Below are 23266 nucleotides of genomic sequence, written 5' to 3'. Positions count from 1 at the left end.
TTAAACTTTGTTGACTTGCTGCCTCACTTTTTTTTGCATTTTGAGTATTTTTTTCTAAAGAAGTGGACCACACCAGAGGGCAAAGTTCAAAAATGACCCTAAAATCAGTTGCCTTAGTTTTAATCATAAGCCTATGTTCAGCTCCTTAGCTGACTGCACAAAGAAGAGCTTTAAAAGCATTGAGGAATTATTTTACAAGCTATCTCAGGCAAGGGAAGATATCAGAAATATGCAAAAGATCACCAGTGATATTATCTAAAAATATGATTTAAAAACCCAAAAGCTATTAACCAACATTCCTGTATTCTTATCTTGGACCAATCTTTATGAGAACAATCTATGCATATATTGTGGCTATTACTGGTGAAAATGAGAAAGGAAGATGCAGACTTTCTCAAACAATGCTCTATGGCAGATCATGTCTCTACAGTTAACAAAAATGACAGAAGGGTACAGAGAATCAAAATTTCTGCTGGTTTCTTGGTTTGTTGATTACAAAAAAGAATTCAATAGGGTTGAACAAAACAAATTTTTAAAGCTTTCCTCTAACAAGGTGCCTCTCATACATATGCTAAAATAATTCAAGATTGTTTAATAAATTCAAGCACTGAAGTGAGTGTTCAATAACTTCTGACTAACAAAATCAATTGAGGTATAAAACAGGGAAACACGATCTTCAAAAATGCTCACTGCATTCATTTAGTTTTGTCTTGCTGGAAAGCTATACTGGTCCTTGGACAACATTCTTCTGTCACCCAGTCCAATTTATAAATAAAATGTTAATTTACAAATTACAGTGAGAATACAAGGTGGCCATGTGGACTTTGTAGTAGTATGGTTAGGTGGACTCCAAACTTATCCCATGACAAGATCTAAAGAGAAACTATTAATGGATCAATGCCTCTAGGGAAGGAGGTCTCCAGTGGAGTGCCCCGGGATACGTTCTTACCTGTGAACTGTATACTTTTCAATGACTCATATGAGGGCATAAGTGGTATCTTTATTAGATTCACAAATAGCATGGAGTTGGGAGGGTTTATTTATATGTTGGATTATTCAAGTTCCAAAAAAAAAAATCTCAATGAACTAGAACAATTAGTCAAATTTAATAATAGGGATTTTATATTCATATGTGTATATAGAATTATAAAGATTATAACTTTGGGAAAACATATATGATATACATGTTTATTACATATATTCCTTTGCATGTGTCATCTACAATCAAGAGGCTCCCAATACCAACCTCAAATGAGTTAGGTCAAAACCCACTGTATTACTTCAAAATGGTTCATTCTATCTCTTTGGCTCATTGCCCCTACATGGAGTTACTCCAAGAAAGTCCTCTAACATCCTCAAGAGAAGAGGTGCTAGTGGATATAGAGAGCTAGCTCTGAGGAAGTCCTCAGTAACTCAGGCAACTCACAAATAGTTACAGAAGTTACAGAATTGCTAATTTCAAAAAATCAAAATAAAACATACACACACACACACACACACACACACACAATTCATGATACAGACTATGTCTGTAGTCAAGCCTAGTGTCTGTCTACAGTTAAGTGTAAAGTCAAGTACCGGAGAGTCATTTTTTAATCCCATAGAAAGTGAAGATAGCACAAAAAATTCACAAGAGTCTAAACAAGGAAACAATACATAAGACACTCTGAGTCACAGAAGTGTATAAAAGGCACAGAAATATCATGTACTCATACAGTCTATCATCTCCCCTTAGAAGGGAAGGGTATCTAGGGTTCCATTAGTTTAATCTGCTAATATTCTGAAAAATCCTTCTTTTACACAGGATCTTATAGGGTTTCCTGGGAACTCACAGTACCATTCTGTGGTTGAGATTTGCTTTAGAAGATTTGGGGGGCTACTGAATAAAAAATCCTTCCCATCTGATCTGTACTATCTAAATAACTACCTGGTTTGCTCTCCAAGTAAGTCATTGTTCACAAACTACCTAAGCAATCCTTGCAGAAAGAGTGCATGGTATCAGGAAATGCTTTAATATATCTAGAAAGCCCAACTACAAAATTCTTCAAAGTGGATACATTCAAAGTTGAGATTACTGATGAGATATCCATTGCTTCCAGCATCTAATACTGCTCAGATTCCAGGATTACACTTACTAGAGAATTTACAATCCCCTTTCTCTACATTGGATGTTGGGATTTATGAATACATGAAATACTCTCAGGCTGAATGGCCATATCTGCTTTTGAAGAAAAAGAAACTGACCTATACAGGCTGAAGGAGTTTCCTCATCTTTGAGTTTTTTATTGCAGTGAAATATTAGATCCATTCCCTATTCCTAAAAGTAGTAGATAACATTAATATTAGGACAGCATGCCACAGTGAATAGAGAGCGAGATTTGGAGTCCTGTAGACTTGGATTTAAGTCTTACATCTTGCATGTACTGTATTGAGATCCTAGAGATATCACTTACTCTTTTTTTTGTAAAGAGTAGAAGTCCAACAGCAGAGAAGCAGTGCATAATAGTGGATAGAGAGTTAGCTTTGAAACTATGAAGACCTATGTTCAACCCACACCTCTGACATGTACTGACTAAAGTGATTTTGGGCAAGTCACTTAACTTCTTCATGATCTGGGTGTCTCTAAGAGTATAATTTGCAGGGAAAGTGCTGACCTACTTTGGAAGAGGTGATATCCTTTTCAGGAGTTCCCTATATCAAAGAGATAACTCATCACTATCAAAGAGTCTCTGTTCTCATCCTTGAAACATTCTTTAATATTAAAGTAGAAAAGTTTCTAAGCAAAGTTCTCCCTTATTGAAAGTTTCTGGGTAAAGGCTTACAGGCATACTGTAAAAGGGAAATCTTGTTCACTGAAAATTTTTTTTTAAATGAAATGTCTTTGTAGATCAGTAGCAATAGAGCCACAGAGGCTACTCAAGGTGTTAGCTGATCAAGCAGGTTTTAGGTATTTCTAGAGGCTATATCCTATAGCAAGAAGTCTGAATGAAAAGCTAAGGGAGGTATAGGATAAATGAGAGATTTTGTGAGTCTGAATAATGACCAGAATTATTGAATTTTAGGTATTGAGTAGTTAATAACAATAAGAATCAAAAATTTGGACTCAGATGCTGAAATTGGGAAAAGGAAAAGGGGAATAGCAAATCAAGACTGAGGAGGCACATCCATCTAAGTTCAGGCAAAGACCTTATAAAGCTATCAATTGTTCTTATGTGTAAGTGCTAACACCCTCTCGAGCCCTGACTGTCATAAGGTTTTATTTAAGTTAACAGGTTATTGTCTCTCACAATATACCTATAAACAGAAAACCCTGATTCATTCATTTTTGAACTATCATTCCCATCTATCAACATATTAATAGTCCTACTATGGGTTTCATCCTTAGGAGGGCTTAAGAAGATCATCTGTTCTTAGAATCTATCAGTCTGTTCTTATAAGTATATTAATTTATTTCAGCATGTTTTCCCATTTTATTCAGTACTGAAATGAATTGAAATAATCAAACATGATCATATAAATTCTTGGTAAGACTATGACCCAAGTAGACTAAAATGAAATGAGAAAATCATTTTCTCCAATATTTTCCACAGAACTCTCTATATACTACTGGCTCGCAAAGAATCCTTTTGTTTGTTAGAGTTCAATTTAATTGTGAATTTTACTCATCATATCCCATTTCTGATGGAGTATAGCATTTCAGCATTCTAGGATCTGATAAGATTAAATTACATTTCAACTGTAAAATAGGGTTTAGTTGCAATTATGAACTTATTTCATTATATTTTGCTCTAAGGAAACAGCATGTCTGTTGATGTAACAGTATTACTCCTGGTGCAGGTATTAATTTTTCTTATAACTGAATTAGAAGTTATATCCTCAGTTATTACTTCAGAAAATGACAGGGGGAAAAGACAAATGCTCAGAAATGTTATTAAAACTTTAAAATTTCATATGAATTTAATTTTCTTTATTTTTGGAACTTATAGTTAAAACTTATAGATTTGAAGGAAGATGAAAGTAGAGGAAAGGATGCCTTTGTGCTTATGTCAAATGAATCATCAAATCCTAACTCTATCCTTCCATTCTCTACTACCATTTTCCTTAATCCTACCTCCTTCAACACTGTCCACTCAATGTTCCTATCCGTATCTATCCATTCTTTCCACTGTGTTTTCTGGAATGCCTGTTCCATTATTAACAAAATTGCTTTCATTTCAAACTTTATTCTTGTCTCACTCCTTCAGTATTCTTTTGTTCAATGAGATTCTGGTAAGCTTTTATCTACCAAAATCCCAGTGTATTCTCTTTTCTTTCCCTGTGAGCACAGTGCTTGGCTCACATTCTTTCTAATTCCTACTCTCATACTAGAGAATTTCAACATACATGTTGATACTATCTCAAGCAATCTAACTTCCAAGTTCCTTAATTGACCCCTTTCCCATGACCTACCCCTTTCTTCCATCTCAGCTACACACAAAGATAATCTTGACCTTGCCATAATGCACAAATGTTCCATTTTCATGTTTATGAACTCTTAAATTCCTTCATTTGATAATCTCTTATCTTTCCATCTTTCCCTTAGCCTCAAGATTCCTAGCCCTTCTCTTTGTCCTAACAGGTCCTCCATCCATCATGTTGAACTGCATATACATCCCTTCCTTCTCTCTCTTGACACTTTGGTAACTCAGTTGAGCTCCACACTATTCTCTGCATTTGAATCCCTTATCCCCTTCATCATCACTGATTGTTACCAAGACCCAACCTCATGTTGTACCCACTGTCTATTGCCTTCACGCTTATTGATGTGCTTCTGAAGCAAAGATGAAAGAAACTACAAAAGCATAATGATTAGGCGCACCACAAATAGATACTGTATAATTTCAATTGAAGGGCAGCTTGGTGGCAAAGAAGATAAAGTGCCAGACCTGTATTCAAGAAGAATTATCTCCCAGAGTTCTAATCCACCCTCAGACACTTACTAGCTGTGTGACCCTGAACAAGTTACTTTATCCTTGTTCACCACAGTTTCCTTATCTGTAAAATAGAGGAGATGGCAAACCACTCTAGTATCTTTGACAGGAATCCCAAATGAGATCACAAAGAATTGCACATGACTGAACAATACCAACAATCTCAACTGAGCCTTCCCTGAGGTGATGAAATCGTTTTATACCTTTCTGATTGACTCACCATTCTATTCACTATGTCATATTTTACAAACCTTTTCATCCCTCTTTAACACTCCATTGGAATCACCCCACCCCCCACCCCAGATGAGAAGTCTGCCTCATACTTCACTGAGAAGGAGTTGAAGTCATTTGTTAAGATTTCCCTCTTCCTCCCTCCTCATCCCCATCATCTTACATCACTAAGATGTCTTCCTCTACTATCTCTTCCTTTACTCCTGTCTCACATAAAAAAGTACTCCTTCTTGACAAGACAAACCCTTCTATATGCACCTGTGATCCAATCCCATCCCATTTTCTCCAGTAGATTGCCTCCTCTCTTCACCATACTCTCTCATCAACCTTTGATCTTTCCCTTCCTATTGGATATTTACCTGCTATCTACAGGCACATCTTCCACATCATTAAAAACTTTTACATGAGCTTATCATCACACTAGTGATCATATTTTAACTCTCCTCATTTTCATGGCTAAACTACTTACTACAATTGTTGCCTCCACTTCTCCCACACTTTTCTGAGCTCTGAAGTTTGGCTTCCAACTTCATCATTCTACCAAAACTGCTTTATCCAAAATTAGCAATGATCTTTTTAAAAATTGTAATTTATTTTTTCTTACATACTGAAATAGAAAAGGCCACCATTTGACACAGATATAGATTGTAAAACCATACTATGCATATGTCTGTTTATCAGTTCTTTCTCTGAAGGTGGGTAGCATCTTCCTTCATAGATCCTTTATAGTTGATTTGCATATTTATAATACTCAGAATAACTGAGTTTTCAGGGTTTTTTTTAACAATGTGGCCATTACTGTTTTGTTCATTTCACTCTTCATTACTTCATGCAAGTCTTTCCATTTTTTCTAAATTGACATGTTCATCATTTCTTATAGCCCAGTAGTATTGTATCACAATCATACTACAACTTCTTTAGCCATTCCCCAACTGATGGGCATCCTTCAATTTCCAGCTCTTTGTCACCACAAAGAGAGCTGCTACAAGTATTTTAGAACATATGAGTACTTTTCCTTTTTCTCAGGAAACAAACCTAATAGTGGTATTGCTGAGTCAAAGAGTACATATAGTTTAATAAATTTGGACATAATTCCATATTGTTCTTCAAAATGATTAGAAGTTCATAATTCCACCAACAGGATATTAGTGTCTCAATTTTTCCACATCTCCTTCAACATTTGTCATTTTCCCCTTCTGTCACTTAAACCAATCTGATAGGTGTGAGATATCTCAAAGTTATTTTAATTAGCATTTCTTGAATCAATAGTGCTTTTCATGTCTTTATATATAGCTTTGATTTCTTCCTTCAAAAACTGCCTGTTTATATTCTTTGACTATATGTCAATTGGAGAATGACTCACATTCTTATAAATTTCAGAGTTTTTTATATATTTGAAATATGAGGCTTTTATCCAAGAAACTGTCTGTAAAAATTTTTTTCCGAATTTTCTGTTTTCCTTCTAATCTTGGCTTTATTTGTATAAAAACTTTTTAATTTAATGTAATCAAAATTATCCATTTTACATTTCACAATGCTTTCTATCTCTTGTTCATAAATACTTCCCCTGACCCTAAGTCTAATAGGCAATATATTCCATGTTCTTCAAATTGACTTATGATATCTCCTTATACATCTAGGTCACATATCCATTTTGAATTTATCTTGGTAAATGGTATAAGATATTGGTCTATACCTAGTTTCTGCCAGACTGATTTCCAGTTTTCCCAACAAATTTTAGCAAATAACAAATTGTTTTACAAAAAAAATTTAAGTCTTTACCTTTGTCAAAAACAAGATTATACAGTATATTTATTTACTATTGTGTATTGTTTGTCAACTGTATTCTACTGATGCACCTTTCTGTTTCTTAGTCTATACCAAACAGTTTTGATAACAGTACAGTTTAAGATCTGTCAGTACTAGAGCTCCTTCTTTCAATTTTTTTTCATTAATTCCTTTGATATTCTTGACCTTTTCTTCTACCAAATGAATTTTGGGTATTTTTAGCTCAATAAAATAATTTTTGGTAATTTAATTTGCATGGAGTTGATTGAGTAGATTAGCTATAATTGTCATTTTTTTTTATTATATTGGTTCTGCTTACCCATGAACAATTAACATTCCTCGAACTCAAATCTGTTTTTATTGAATAAAAAGCATTTTGTAATTATGTTCATATAGTTCCTGTGCTTGTCTTGGCAGACACACGTTCAGGTATTTTATGCTGTATGTGGTTATTTTAAATAGCATATCTCTTACTATATCTTCTTGTAGGGTTTTGTTGGTGATATATAGAAATACTGATGATTTACCAATGATCTTTTAGTTACCAAATCCAATGACATTTTCTCAATCCTCATTCTTCTTCACCTCTTGCAACTTTGACACTATTAATCATGCTCTTCTCCTTGATATTCTCTTGACTCCAGTTTTTTTGTAACACTGCTCTCTCCTTGGTTCTCCTGATTTGTCTGATTGCTCCTCAGTTTCCTTTGCAAGGTCTTCTTCCAGGTCACAGCAACCATGAGGTTTCCCCCAGGCTTAGGTCTAAGCACTCCTATTTTCTCCCTCTACACTATTTCTTTTGGTAATCTCATAAATCCCAGTGGATTCTAATATTGCCCCTATGCAAATGATTCTCAGATCTATGTATTTAGCCTTAACCAATCTCCTGACTTCTACTCTGCTGTTGGACATATCCAGTTAGATACTGCATAGAAATCTTTAATACATCATATCCAAAATTGAACTCATCATCTTTCTCCCAAAACCTTCCCCTCTTCTGAACTTCTCTATTGCTATTGAGGATACCAGAATCCTTCCAATCACTAGGGCTCAGACTTAGGTGTCTTTCTGAACACTTCATTCTCCCTAAAAAAAAAGCCCCATGTCACAAATTTAAACCACAGAATATCCTTATGGAATGAAATACTTTCAAAGTATAGAGACCTAGGAAATGAAATCAAAATCACATGGGAAAAGGCATACATATATCCTTCCTCTCATCTCATCTGCTAATAGAGTTGCCCCAATGGTGTGTTTAGTGAGCCTATAGAAGATGAGCTTATATTCTAATGCTTTAATGCAATTACAAAAGGCAATCAGTTTATTTTCCTGTAATTTCATATGCAAAATATACAGGATAAAATCATAGTGTCAATAGAATGGCTTGTCCTAAGGCTGGTTATAGCTCAATTCCAATGAAAAAAGATGAGAAAATTGAAATAACAACAATATGTTCAAAATATTTTCTTGAATTAAAGTCAAGCTTACTGGCCTATATATAGTTTTCAACCCTATTTTCCCTATGCATTTGTTGCAAATTCACAGGGAATTTTTTTTCTACTTTAATAGTTTTATTTCCCTTCTTTTTCTTTATTTTTAATAGTGCTTTATTTTCCCCAACGACATGTCAAGACAATTTTTAGCATTCATTTTTATAAGATTTTGTGTTCCAAAGTTTTCTCCCTGCCTCCTTCCCCTCTCCTCTTCCAAAAATGGTAGGCAATTTGATATAGGTTATGCATTTGATATCATGTAAAACATATTTCCATATTAGTCACAGTTGTAAAAGAAGAGACAGATCAAAAGGAAAAAAACTAAGAAAAAGAATAAAGGAAATGAAAAAAGTATGCTTCAATTTCCATTCCGAGTCCATCAGTTCTCTATCTGGATATCATTTTCCTTCACAAGTCATTTGTACTTCTCTTGAATCATTTTGTTGCTGAGAAGGGCTGAATCATTCATAGTTTGATAATCACATTATGCTAATGATATTACACCATACAATGTCTCTCTGATTCTGCTCATTTCACTTTGCATCAGTTCACACAAGTCTTTCCAGGTTTTTCTGAAATCTGTCTGTTCATCATTTCTTATTGCAAAATATTATTGGGCATCTCCACAGTTTCCAATATTTTGCCACCATGAAAAGGACTGCTATAAATATTTTTACTCATGTAGGTCCTTTCCCCCTTTTTATGATCTCTTTGGGATATAGACCTACTAATAGTATTGCTGGATTGAAGGGCATACACAGTTTGCTTGTCCTTTGGGCATAATTCCAAAATGCTCTGGAGAGTGGTTAGATCAATTCACAACCTCACCAGCAGTGTATTAGTGTCCCAATTTTCCCACCTCTTCTCCAACATTTGTCATTTTCCTTTTTTTGTCACATTAGCCAATCTGATAGGTATGATGTGGTATTTGAATTGTTTTAATTTGCATTTCTCTCATCAAAAGTGATTTAAAACACTTCTTCATATGCTTTTATATATATATTTGATTTCTTCATCTGAAAACTGCCTGTTAATATCGTTTGACAATTTATCAACTGGATATCAACTGGAGAATGGCTTGTATTCTAATAAATTTGACTCAGTTCTTTATATATTTGAAAGATAATGCCTTTATCAGAGACACTTAATGCAAAGATTGTTTTCCAGTTTTCTCCTTTCCTTCTAATCTTGATTGCATTGGTTTTGTTTGTATAAAAGCTCTTTAATTTAATAAAATCAAAATGATCTATTTTGCATTTTGTAATCCTCTCTACCTCTTGTTTGGTCATGAATTCTTCCCTTCTCCATAGATATGACAGGTAGACCATTTCTTGCTCTTCTAATTTGGGTATGGTGACTCCCTTTATGTTTAAATAATGCACTTATTTTGACCTTATCTCACAGTGTGCTATGTTGGTCTACATCTAAGTTATGTCCTATTGCTTTCCAGTTTTCCTAGCAGTTTTTGTCAAATAGTGAGTTCTTTTTCCAAAAGATGGAGTCTTTGGGTTTATCTAACTCTAGGTTAGTATGATCATTGACTATTGTGTCTTGTGTACCTAATCTATTCCACTGATGTGCCACTCTATTTCTAAGCAGTACCAGAGTTTGATGATTACTGCTTTATAATATAGTTTAAGATCTGGTATTGCTAGGCTGCCTTCCTTTGCATTTATTTTCATTAATTTCCTTGATATTTTTGACCTTTTGTTCTTCCAGATGAATTTTGTTATTTTTTCTGGCTTTATCAAATAATTTTTGGTAGTTTGATTGGCATGGTACTGATTAAGTGAATGTCAGAATTATCATTTTTATTATATTGGCTTAGCTTACCCGTGAACAATTGACATTTTCCCAGTTGTTTAGATCTGACTTTCTTTGTGTGAAACGTGTTTTGTAATTGTGTTCATAAAGTACCTGGGTTTGTCTTGGCAGGTAGACTCTCAAGTATTTTATGTTGTTCATAGTTATTTTGAATGGAATTTCTCTTTCTATCTCTTGCTGATGGGCTTTGTTGATCACATAAAAATGTTGATGACTTATGTAGATATATCATATCCTACAACTTTGCTGAAGTTGTCAATTTTTTAAGTAGTCTTTTTAGTTGATTCTCTAGGGTTCTCTAAATATACCATCATATCATCTGCAAAGAGTAATAGATTTGCTTCCACATGTCTATTCAGACTCCTTCAATTTTTTTCTTCTCTTATTGCTATTACTAACACTTCTAATATTGAATAATAGTAGTGATAATGGGCATCCTTATTTCACCCCTGATCTTGATGGAGGGCTTCTAGGTTATCCCCATTACAGATAATGCTTTCTAATGGTCTTAGATAGATTCTGCTTATGATTTTAACTAATGTTCCCTTTATTCCTATGTTCTCTAGTGTTTTTAATAAGAATGAGCACTGTATTTTGTTAAAAGTTTTTTTCAACATCTATTGAGATAATCATATGATTTTTGTTGATTTTGTTATTGTTATAGTCACTTATCTTGATAGTTTTCCTAATATTGAACCAACTCTGCATTCCTGATTTAAATTCCACCTGGTCATAGTGCCTTGTGATATATTAATGTCATTGCCTTGGTAGTATTTTGTTCAATATATGTTCCTTAGGGAAATCAGCCTATAATTTTCTTCCCCTGTTTTAGCTCTTCCTCTTTAAGTACTAGTACCATATTTGTGTCATAAAAGAAGTTTGGTAGGACTCCTTCACCTATAGTATTGCAATTAATTGTTCTTTAAATACTTGGTAGAATTTTCTTGTGAACCCATCTTGCCCTGGGGACTTATACTTAGGCAGTTCATTAATGGCTTATTTAATTTCTTTTTCTATGACAGGGTTATTTAGGCGTTCTGCTTCCTGACCTGTTAATCTAGATAATTCATATTTTAGTAAATATTTATCAATTTTGCTCAGATTACCAGATTTTTTGGCATAGAACAGGGCAAAATGTTTGCTAACAATTGCTTTAATTTCATCTTCATTGGTGGTGAGTTTGCCCTTTTTATTTTTGATGCTGGACATTTGGTTTTCTTTTTTTTAAAAAATCAGATTAACCAATGGCTTATCTTTCTTATTGGGTTTTTCATAAAACCAATTCCTAAATTTATTTATTAACCTCAAAATTTTGTTTTGTTTTGTACTTTCAGTCTTATTACTTCCAGTTTTATTAATCTCACCTTTCATGTTCAGGATTTCCAATTTGGTGCTCAATTGGGAATTTTTAATATGTTCTTTTTTGTCATTTTTTAAGTTGCACGCCCAGTTTATTGATCTGTTCCTTTTACATTTTGTTGATGTAAGAATTTAGAGAAATAAAATTTCCCTTGAGTACTATTTTGGCTGCATCCCATAAAATTTGCTATATTTTCTCATTGTTGTCATTCCCTTTAGTGAAATTATTTGTTGCTTCTATGAATTATTCTCTGATCCACTTATTCTTTAGGATTATATTATTTAGTTTCCAGTTCATTTTTAACCTATTTTCCACTGCTTTGTTGAATGTAATTTTTATTGAATTATGATTTCAGAAGAATATATATACTAATTTCTGCCTTTCTACATTTGATATTGAGGTTTTTATGCTCTATCACAGTCAGTTTTTCTTCGGGTACCATGTACTGCTGAGAAAAAAGTATATTCCTTCATGTTCTCATTCAGTTTTCTCTAAAAGCGTCTAAATTTTCCAATATTTTATTTACTTTCTTAGTTTCTTTTTTGTTTACTTTTGGTTGGATTTATTGAATTCTGAGTAGGGACAGTTGAGGGCCCCCCACTGGTATAGTTTTGCTATTTCTTCCTGTAACTCACTTAACTTTTTCCTTTAAGTATTTGGATTCTATACTACTTGCTATGTATATGTTTAGTATTGATATTGCTTCATTGTCTATGGTACCTACTAACAAGATGTAGTTTCCTTCCTTATCTCTTTTAATTAGGTCTAGTTTTGCTTTTATTTTGAGATCAGGATTGCTTTCCCTGCTTTTTTTAAACTTCAGCTGAAGTTAATAGATTCTGCTCCAGACCTTTAACTTTGCTCTGTGTTTGTCTCTCTGCTTCAGGTGTGCTTCTTGTAAACAACATATTGTAGGATTCTGGTTTTTGGTCCTCTCTGATGTCTGCTTCTATTTTATGGGAGAGTTCATCCCATTCACATTCACAGTTATGATTACTGTGTATTTCCCTCCATTCTATTCTTTCTCTTGTTTATCCTCTCTCTTTTCACCCTTTTCCTTCTTACTATGCTTTGCTTTGGTCTACCACCTCCCCTGATCTACCCTCCCTTCTGTCAGTCCCCACATCTTCCCCTTTATTTTATCTCCTCCTTTCCTACTTCCTGGTTGGGTAAGATAGATTCCTATATTCAAATGATTGTTTATATTATTCCCTATTTAAGCCAATACTGATGAGAGTAAGGTTCAAGCAATGCCCATCACCCACCCTCCCATCTTCCCCTCCACTATAATAGGTTTTTTGTGCCTCTTCATGGGAAATAATTTACTCCATTCCACCTCTCCTTTCCTTCTGTATCAGCGTACTCCTCTTTCTCATACCTTTTTTATGTAATTCCTTCAAATTCACCTTATACCTGTGTTCTCTGTCTGTGGATATTCCTTCTAACTCTACTATTAGTGAAACGTTTATTAAGAATTACAAATATTATCTTCCCATGCAGAGATGTAAACAAATTAGCTCTATTGAATCCCTTGCCTTCCAGAATATCATGTCCCATGACTGGTCCTTTAATATTGCACCTTCCAAGTCCTCTGTAATCTTGATTGTGACTCCCTAATATTTGAATCCTAGCTCCCTTGCTGGAGTGGAGTGAAGCTTGAGGCTGTAAGATCAACCAGCAGACTGTTCCAGTAGTCAAGGCAGGGGGGGATGAAGGTCAACACCACACTTGTGGCAGAGTTAAAAGAAAGAACGGGACTGTATACAAGAGTGTTATAAAGACAGAAATTAGAGGCCGGTCAATTGGTGAATGACTGAACAAGTTGTGGTATATGAATGTGATGGAATACTATTGTGCTATAAGAAATGATGAACAGGTGGAGTTCAGAAAAACCGGGAAGACTTATATGAACTGATGTTGAGTGAAGTGAGCAGAACCAGGACAACATCATACACAGTAACAGCTACAGTGTGCAAGAATTGATTTTAATAGACTTAGCCCTTCTCAGCAATGCAAGGACCTAAAACATTTCCAAAGGATTCAGGATGCACAATGCCATCTACATTCAGAGAAAGAACTATGGAGTCAGAATGCAGAATGAAGTAGAATATTTTCTCTTTTGTTATGCTTTATTTTGTTTTTCTCATGGTTTCTCCCATTCATTATAATTCTTCTATGCAACATGACTAATGTGAAAATAGGAATAGGAATATTATATACATTCCATAATAGGAATGTATGTGTAGAGCCCATATAAGATTGTATGCCATCTTGGAGAGGCAGGAGGAGAAAATTTAAAACTTACAGAAGTAAATGTTGAAAACTGAAAACAAATAAATTAACGAATTTGGGGAGGGGGGAATGCAAGTGCCTAGTTTTGATGATAAGTTCTAGAATCTTTATTTTCTACTTTGTCACTTCCTTCTCTCATTTCTAATATTATTCTGTTTGGGGGGATTCTGATTTTATTTTCTGTTCTTTTAAATTGGATAGTCCATATGATTTCTGAGGATTCTTATCACAATTCCTGATCTCACAGAAGAGTATCTGTTCCTAATGCAGGACTATCTCCCTCAGAATTCTAAAGGTATCTCTTAGGAGTCACATTCTCTAATAAAGTAAGCTTGATCCTCACCTATGTGGTTTCCCTTCCCTTCAAATTTAGTTGAGAATCATTTTAATCAGTCAGCTTTAAATAGCTTTTAGAAATGGGTATTTATTAAAACCAGTATGGTAAGAGTTGGCACAAAACGTCCTTCCAAAAATCTGTGGCATAACTCTCCCATAAGAACATAGAGAATCTGGGGGAAAGTGTGCTCACGCTTAGACATCATATGTGACACATGGATAACTCACAGCTGTTGGTTTCTGGAAGTCCTTTTCTCTCATTCCTAGAGTGTTCAAAGGAAGTTTCTCCTTGGCATGGTGTGGTTTGTTTAATAGGTTCCATGTAAAGCCAACAGTTTTCAACTAGTCTTTCCTGTACTCCTAATGCACTGCTAATCAACCAACCTGTATATGCCTCTAGGATCTTAGTAGAATGATGGGAAATCCAATGTTCTCTAGACACTTAGAAAAGTCCTCTGAATTCAGCCAAAGGGAGCTGAGAGGAAACCCAGTCCAAGTTTGAAGCTCAGACTGCTCCTTCTTGCTGAACCCCGAAAAGAGTTCCTCCGCAAGGAGGTTGGCTAGAACACCACACTTGCTTCAGTTTCTGGAAAGGCTCCCTTCTTAACTTGACGGATACTTTAGAAATGACCCTTAAGATGTGACCACATTTCCTTGGGCTGTCCAAACAGGAGTCTTATGTAAAGTCAATCCGGGACTCCAGCTTGAAGAACTTTATAAACGATCTAAGTCCTATGATTACATTGATTGAGGCATGTTTTCACTTGTTAAAGGATCAAGATTAAGATAGAGTGGTGATGTTTTGAGACCACCATTGCAATTGCATGCTCAGTTCATTGATCTTTTTTTCCATTTAGTGAATTTTTAGAGAAATGTATTTTTTTCCCTGATGACCACTTTTAGATGTATTCCCTGAATTTTATTATGCTGTCTCAGTGTTATCATGATCATTAGCATACTTATAAATTGCTTCATTACTTATTTTTTATTCGTCATTCAGGATATCATTATTTAGTCCCCACTTAGGTCTATACTTTTATTCATATTTCCTTCAATCATTAGTACTTTTTATTGCATTGTGGTCTCCAAATGACGTATTTATTATGTAACATGTGCTTTGGTCACACTTTCTCGGGGCTTTCCTGTTACATCTCCTCTTCAGGGTTCCAGGGTATCTTGAGAGGTTCACTGGCTCAAGTTCCTATAAGCTGTTGGAATTTCCCTCTCTCCCTTCTTCCTATTTTTTGAAGACCAGTGCCTAGAACCTCAGTTTCATTTAATCATGTAACATCAAATTAGCTTTTACAAAAGCTTACTTACTTCAAAAATATAGTAATAACAAGCACACAAAGAATTTTCCTTACACTTTGGGGGCATAGTCCACCCTAGACTATCTGAGTATCTAAAGCTTTGCTTTAGACTCAAAATAAAGGATCATAGACTTTAAATTAGGCTCAAAATATAGTTCAGTTGCTACACAGATATGGTCTTACCAAGGTCATTTCTAGATATGTCGACTGCTGGATGATCCTGTGTGTGTCTCAACTACTGCTGTTATTGGGTTCCTGAAGGCTGCTCCTAGGAGTTGCCCCTTGTAATTCAAGGTATTCATGCTGAACTGGCTATGAAACCCAGACTCTGGAAGAATGGGATGGCAAGAGACGCTCAACTCTCTCCGTACTTCAGGGACTTGATTTTTTGTTAGGTGAAAACCCAAACTGTGGACCAGTGCCAAAGAGACACCTGGAACTTGTGAATTCACAAAGCTATAGGCTCTACTCCTTTCAGTAATCATAAAACTTCCTTAAGAATGTGGAGGCCAAGAGAAAGAGAGTGAAGTTGAGAGACCTTTTAAAATGATCTGACAGTTTTTGTGCCCAAATCAAGAGGAAAATTATTTCATAGGATACTTGCTCATCTTACCTTGTAATGCTTGCAGTAAGCAGAAGCCAGGATTGATCCTTAGAGACAATGCTTGTTGCAGAGAATAAAGTTTAAAAAAAAAACAAAAACCTTGGGAAACCATAGCAAGATGCTTCAAATTATCATATGTATGCCTTGTTATATGATTTGCAAAAGTATGTATAAAAGTATAATAAAAGTTATGCTAGAGGATGTAGTTCAAAATGAAGAAAGGAAGGCAGTCAAAAACATGGTGACTATTTAGAAATCAAATGCCAGAACATCAGGGACATTTACCTCAACTTTGCCTTTCTTTGTTATCTCCAGCACTTAGCACAATCCTTAATGTATACTGTAATCTTAATAAATGCTTATTGATTTGATTGTAAGAAGAAAGTCATAAATTATTGGATGTGGCAAGCACCAAAAAAAAAAAATTGGTTAAATTGTACATATGTGAGTCATTTCAGAATCAATCACTTGTGTTCAGTCGGGTCATTGGCAGGTTAGAGTCAAAGTGAAAGTAAAGACCAAATTAGAAGAATGAGGATAGAAAGACAAGACTATCTACAATGACAGCAATCCCCCACCTGGCCTGTGAAAACAAGCTGTTCACAATGAAAAATGGGAAATGAATATAAATGCTACTATTTCCTCAAGTATTCCTAGAGCATTTCTACATAGAACGAGAAGGATAAAAACCAGAAAAAATAAAATAGAACATATGAGATACAACAAGCATCAAACATTCTTTAAGTTTCTTTGTTCAGAGAACTGTTTTGACACTGGGGGAGAAACAAAATTTATATAATATAAAGTCCTTTTTTCCTCAGGGAACCTATAGTCTAGTAGAAGGATAAGTCACCAATGCAAAAAGCTACAATATAATAAATAATATTTATTGATATTAAAAGTACATTGAAGAATTGAAAATGAATTAAATAATTATAAATTTTAGTGCTATGTAAAGTCTAAGAAGACCAAGAAGTCATTGACAAATGAGGGATATAGTAAGATTTCTCGGAGAAGATGGCATTTGCTTTGGATCTGAAGGATAAAAATTCAGCAGTTAGGTCGAGGAGGAAAAGTTCACAGATCATTTCCTATACAAAACAACTCCTCCTATGCATATCTTTCTTTCCTGTGAAGTCTTTCCCCAATGGAATATAAGCTCCTTGAGGGCAGGGATTGCTTTCCTTTCTACTTATATTTGTGTTTCCAGTGCTTAGCACAGTGTTCAACACATATTAAGTGCTTCATATATGCTTGTTGACTGATTGATCATAGTGCAGAGGTTTTTAATCTAGGGCCCATGAACTTGTTTTTATTTTTTCTTTTGATAACTGTATTTTCTGTTATTAGTTTCCCTGTAATCCTATGTACTTTATGCATTTAAAACATCATTCTGAAAAGGGATCTACTATCTTCATTGGACTGCCAAAGGAATCGTTCACACATAGAAAATTTAGCTCCCTATCCAAAATATTGTAGGAATGACATTTCAATATTTCCTAAGGCTCTATGGCATAGCCAGGACTAGTTTTCCCTAAGGTCTTGGTGGATGAAGAATGCTCTGATATGAATTTAGATAGAAAATACATAGATTTGGTCTATCATTATTTCCATGTGCACATTTGTGTATATATTACTTACACACATATGACATATACTGCAAGTAAACAATGTACTAAGGGTTAAAAACAGATAAGAGGAAGAGAATGAGCTAGCTTCCTTTTGCAAAATTCTGAAATACTTTTCATACTTCTTCCTGAAGCAAAGATTCATCTATTGTAGACATCAGTGTTATTTCAGAAATACTATGTAACTGTGATTCATGAAAAAAAAATACCAGAGTCTAAAGTTGCAGGTCATTTAAATAGAGATGGAGAAGTTTTTGATAGAGGTGAATATCTGCACAATATTATCAACAAAAATTGTGTGAGAAAGGTAGTATAAAGGGTATCATCAAGACATGTGTGAATGGAAATGGAGATAAATGTAGCATGTTGTGAGAGCAGAGAAAAACCTAAAGACAACCATGTCCTCCACTGGTTTCCATAGAATATCAAATGATCTAGGGAAAAGTCTCCCAGGATTTACAAAAGGATATGAACAATACTTGTACACAGTGAGGAACCAAAAATGGGTTCCCATTTGCATCCTTGGAAGCAGATCATGGATCCTTTAAGATATAGTACACTCGGCAAAACATTCTATTAAAAGGATGGTGATGATGGTGATAGCTAGCATTTACAACAGTACGTTAAGGTTTGCAAAGTGTTGTGCATGTTATCTCATTTGATTCATCAATTAGTCTACAATATGTGTAGCTTATAAAAGTTCTGGTAGATGCACAATGAGTGGGGATCAGAACTAAGCAGTAGGAGAAGATGGAGATGGAGATGGATTGCATTTGCAAAATTCCACTTTCAATAATTTCCAAGGTGATTGCCAATACAAAAACCTAGAACAACAACAAACTTTTAAAACTAATATTCTCCTGATGCTGCTGCATGGCTATGAACCATGATATACCACAATTCTTTAAGCATTCAAATTACAAATATTCCAAAGAATAACTGCCTTTTGTAAATGTAAATGTGTATGGCAAATATCTTTTTCACATTTTGCATAGTATAAAATTGCTATGCTTGTATCAATAAAGACTTTCTATAATTTGTACCTACCTTGGTAGGGTTTCCCATACAATTGTGTAAAAATCAGGGAGAAGATTTCTTTACCCCAAGTCCATAATATAGTTAGTGACAGGGTCAGGATGGGGATGTGAGGAATGGGAAGTAGGGAGGGAGAGGATAATTCATGGCACTTGGTATGCCATGGTATGCACTTTAGAAAACATTACCTTATCATGTTTTCTTTATAACAAAGATCTCAATTATAATTTGCCAAATATTTTTGTTCTAGACTCCAACAGCATATTTCTTATGCCAGCTATGTTCCATTTTTCAGAACAGGCTCTCTTCTATCAATAACATTCTCCCTTTCCCTGTAGAAAAGCACCCAAACTACATAATTAGTCAGATCTTAAAAATAATCTTATCCAAACATGTTATTGATGCTTAGATGAAAAAAATAGACCAAATATATTAGTTACTACTTAGCAAAGCTTGACTTTGATTCAAAATCTAATATAAGTCAATAAGAACGTTCCTATGGCACATAATTGAATAATCCACATGGAATAGAATATATCTAGATATAAAATTATAAAGAATTAAAACTCTTAAATAGAAAAAAAACACAAACAGGATTTTCTCTTGATGATACCAAAAGGAAAAAAAAACAGAGCAGAGTACCATAAACCCAGTCAGCTTGATCTATTTATTTTTCAGGCTGAATAGTCACTAATCTTTTAAAGAGAAGAGAAAAGGAGAAACCAAAATAAGTAGGAAAAGATAGGTATCAGGAATATTATTCTGGAAAAGTTTCTATCTGATGGGACACAGGGAAAAGAATTGGAGCCTCTACCAGAACAGCACCTTAAGCCCTAGCTATCCACAAAGTAAAATCAGCAACAAAACACCCCTGACACCCTGACAATTATATAGTTCTTTAATATTTACAAATGATTTCCTTTATACATCTAATTTCAACCTCACAGCAACTCCGTAAGATAGGCACTTGGACATTAGTCAGTCAGCAAGCCTTCATTAAGCATATGCTACGTGTCAACCTCTGTACCAAATGAGTGTACTACAAAGTGAGACAAAAGCCAATCCCTGCCCTCAAGTAGCTGGATCATGGCAAACATTCTGCCAGACTGTAGCCTGGCCTTAATTGGCTGGAGAGATGAAATCCTCATACTCTATGGCTTAATTTACTGGTATTCATAGGTCTTCCATAAGAAAAGTGAATTTAAAAGTCTGCTTCTTTCAGTCATCTAATGTTGTGGACAAATATTGTTGGTTTGGTTTTTTTTTTCCTTTTAATTGATAAGGAGACGTAGCTACCTATACACTGAGGCAAGAGAATAATACCATTTTAACATTTTGCATGAACATTTGATCAATATCTGGAAAGGAAGATTTATTTCGACATAGGGGCAATGAAATAGTTCTCATGTTAATTAAGTTGCTTGATTTTCTCCTTGACCTTCTTCCATAACTAGTCATGTTAGTAAATGAGCTGTAAGCAGCTGGGTGGTGCAGTGGATAGAGCACCCAGTTTTGGATTCTAGAAAACTTGAGTTCAAATTTGGCCTCAGACATTTTCTAGCTGTATGGTCTTGGGTAAGTCAGTTAATCTTGTTTGCCTCAGTTTCCTCATCTGTAAAATAAGCTACAGAAGGAAATGACAAGCCACTCCAGTATCTTTGCCACAAAAAAACTCAAATGAGGTCATGAAGAGGTGGACATGACTCAAATGACTGAACAACAACAACAACAAAAACTAGTTGTACTCACAATCTTACAGAAACTGGAATTGTTGTCATTCTCCTCAAACCACAAGACTGAGCAGAGCAGGCAGAGGGGATGCTTATTACGCCACAAGATACTTGTTAGGAACACTTGCCTATGTCCCAACCCCACTTTAAAGTGGTTTGCACCACACAATATTCCTTAAAAGCAGAAAATTGGGATGTTTCCCATATTCCTAAAATCATAATAGGCCAATAATTGGAAATTAGATAATATATATGGAAAAATTTAATAAAACTTACCCTTTTTCTCTTCCTCATTTTTAAAAATATTTTTGCACGGTGTGGTATATCATTTTATATAGTGTAGTTAGGACAGGTATTTCAAGAGTATTTAGGGCAGAGGTTCATTACCTGCAGTCAATAGAACTCCTGTCTCCCCCAAGGAATCCATAGATTTCGGGAGATCTGTGGACTTACACTGGGAAAGAATTATACCTTTATTTAGATATAACTGTTTTCCTTTTTCATCCAGTGTATTTTATTTTATGAATTTAAAGAACATATTGTTTTGAAAAGAGGTCCATGACACACATACACAAAATAAGATTAAAAATACCTGATCTAGAAGCTGATGATTTCAGGAATTTGTTGTTGAGTCATTTTTCAGTCATGTCTGACACTCTGTGACCCCATTTCAGGTTTTCTTAGCAAAGGTACTTGTGTGATTTACCATTTCCTTCTCCAGTTCATTTTACACATGAGAAAACTGATGCCAACAGGGTTAAGTGACTTGCCCAGGGTCACACAGCTAGTAAATGTCTGAGGCCAAATTTGGACTCAGGAAGATGAATCTTTCTGACTCTAGGTCCAGCACTCTATCCACTGCTCTACCTAGCTGTCCTTATATAGTGAGTAACAAATCATAATTTGAGAAATTTAGCATAAAGATTTTCCTCTGTTGAATTTTGTCACTTCTTGCCCTAGGTAAATTAATTTTGTGCAAAACTTTACATTCATGTCATCAGAGCTATCTATATATCTTTTGTAATTGCATTTATCCTTTATTGGAAATATATCTCCTACCTTTAACTATAAAAGATATGATCAACTTCTGTTCTAATTTTTAATGATATATTCTTTAATATTAAGATCATGTATCCAATTTGTATTTTTTTAATGGAATATAGTATAAGAAGCTGGTCTAACTTTAATTTCTGCCAAACTGCTCTCTGGTTTTTCTAACAGTTCTTATTGAATAAAGCTCTGTCCTGAATACTTTGTGCTTTTAGAAATATTAAACTTCGGGCTGACTTCCATTATTTCTGATTCTTCCTTATCATTTCTGTCTATTCTGTCAAGTTACTTCTCTATTTTTTATTATCAAGTAGTTTCATTACTGCTGCTTTATAATATAGTCTGAGGTTGGGGAGTGCTTTTGCCCATTCATTCCTACAATTTTAAAAAATTATTTCCCTTGATATTTTAGAGTTTTCTTTTGTCCTAATGAATCTTCTTATCATATGTTATCAAATTCATCAAAGTTCCCCTCTGATTAGTTGGTATAACACTAAAAGTATAACTTAAGCTTGATAATACTGTCATTTTTATTATATTTGGATGACCCAGCCATGAACATTGCAGATTCCTCCAGCTACTTAAGTTCTCCTTCATTTCCTCAAGGAATGCTTTGTAATTGAGTCTTAGGAAGTATTTTGTGTGCTTGGTAGAGTGATCCCTAAGTATTCTTTTTGCATTTTGTTGTTGTTTTAAATAAAATTCCCCTTCTTAGTATAGCCTCTTTGGATTTTGTTCATATAATATAGAAAAACTGTTGATTTTTGTGGGTTTATTTTGTAGCCTACATCTTGCTGAAACTATTTTCTCAATCTCACTTCTGATTCTCTAGGATTTTCTAAATAAAACCACCTTTCATCAGCAAAAGGGAATAGTTTTATCTCATCTTTGCCAATCTTTACACTTTTAATTTCTTCCTCTTGTTTTCTTGCTTTTACTAGTGTTTATAGAAATATATAAAACGATAGTAAGCATTCTTATTTACACTCTTTATGGGGGAATTTACTAGTGTATCTCCATTTTATACAGTGCTTGCTTTTAGTTTTAGGTACTTTTATGATATTACAAGAAGATCCCTCTATACCTCTAAGTTGTAGGATGGCTTTTTTGTTTTGTTTTGTTTTGTTTTTATGGCATAAATGAATACTACACTTTGTCAAAGGCTTTTTCTGTATCTATTGAGAGGATTGTGTCCTTTGTGATATTTTCATTTTTAATTTGATTAATTATGTTGATTGCTTGCCTCATGTTGAACATCCTTGCCTCCCTGTTAAAAATCCAACTTACTTATAATGAATGATTTCCTGGAAGAATTGTTGAAGTCTGTTTGACATGATTTTATTTGAAATTCTTGAATTAATACTCACTAATGATATTGGTCTGTAACTGTCTATGCTTCATCCTTCCATGGTCTCAGTATTGGGACCTTTTTGTTTCTTTCATGTATGACATGTAATTTTTCCCCTCATTCTCCTTTTTTTTCCCTCTTAGTTAAAGTCAATTAAACCTTCATCTCGCCTCCTCATCAACTTAATTTAAGATTTATTTTTCACTTTCTTTTTTAAATTAAATTATTTTCTTTACTGTGTTCAACAATCACTTCTATATCTTATAT

Source organism: Notamacropus eugenii, chromosome 3 (genome assembly GCF_028372415.1).
Source record: "Notamacropus eugenii isolate mMacEug1 chromosome 3, mMacEug1.pri_v2, whole genome shotgun sequence".
Taxonomy (NCBI): Eukaryota; Metazoa; Chordata; class Mammalia; order Diprotodontia; family Macropodidae; genus Notamacropus; species Notamacropus eugenii.
The sequence above is the reverse complement of the archived record's forward strand: the minus strand, read 5'-3'. Positions refer to the sequence as shown.